Source organism: Babylonia areolata, chromosome 26, assembly GCF_041734735.1.
Source record: "Babylonia areolata isolate BAREFJ2019XMU chromosome 26, ASM4173473v1, whole genome shotgun sequence".
Taxonomy (NCBI): domain Eukaryota; kingdom Metazoa; phylum Mollusca; class Gastropoda; order Neogastropoda; family Buccinidae; genus Babylonia; species Babylonia areolata.
Genome location: NC_134901.1, coordinates 16,285,407 through 16,286,301, shown reverse-complemented (window position 1 = coordinate 16,286,301; position 895 = coordinate 16,285,407). Strand labels below are relative to the sequence as shown.

The 895-nt window shown below is 43.4% G+C and overlaps 1 protein-coding gene across 1 annotated transcript in view; it reads right to left on the bottom strand.

The window, feature by feature from the left end:
- Positions 1 to 71, bottom strand: part of LOC143300721 (meckelin-like) — a 46,264-nt gene extending 46,193 nt beyond the window's left edge. Inside the window, 1 exon segment of the mRNA XM_076614600.1 lies at positions 1 to 71. This exon segment is cut by the window's left edge and continues 135 nt beyond it. The gene's annotated coding sequence lies outside the window, so the exon portion shown is untranslated.
- Positions 72 to 895: the final 824 nt, after the last annotated feature.

Genomic DNA, 895 nt, shown 5'->3' with positions numbered 1-895 from the left:
TAATGGAGGGATCTCCCTGCTGTCCCAAAACAAAAGGCAACAGAAGCGCAATCAGGACCAGTGCGCGCGCTGCCATTTTGGTTGCCGTAAACTATGGTACGGAGTAAATATTGAGGCTGCTCAGCCACTGATCTAAAAATAGAATGGTCCACTCTTCTGGATCCGTGTTCTCAACAAACTCTGCTGTCTCTTTCGAATAAAAATAAATAAACCAATAAATATGGCCAAATATAAAATCAGGATAATAAAACGTAGTTTAAATTATTTGTTTCAATGAATTTTAAACGTACTGATATGCAAGAAATAAATAATGCAGTTAGCAAAGGTCGGAAACCATATAATCTATTTACCATTTTTTTCAAGAAATGAAACAAAACAAACCCATCCTTTGACGTGTGTGCGTGTGTTTCAGTTTCAGTTGCTCAAGGAGGCGTCCCTGCGTTCGGACAAACCATATACGCTACACCACATCTGCCAAGCAGATGCCTGACCAGCAGCGTAACCCAACGCGCGTGCGTGTGTGTGTGTGTGTGTGAGTGTGAATTGTTGTTGTTGCTGTTGTTGTCAGTATTGTTTGGGGTGGGTTTTTTGTTGTTGTTGTTGGTTTACTTTGTGTGTGTGTGTGTGTGTGTGTGTGAATTGAATGTAACCGGTCGTTTCGCCCCATTGTCAGTTCGCCCCCAGCCAGTTCGCCCGGCCATTCAAGTTGCCAGTTCGCCCCCTTTGCCGTCTGGTTCAGACAGATAGTTCTATATCGCTAACAGATTGTGATATCGCATGCACGACTGATTGATACCAATCAGTTTGAAAGTGGATGGAAACGTTCCAGTGAGAAGGGATGAGTTGACAATATTGATGATAGTTGTGCGGAGAAGCTGTGAGGCACACTGGGAAA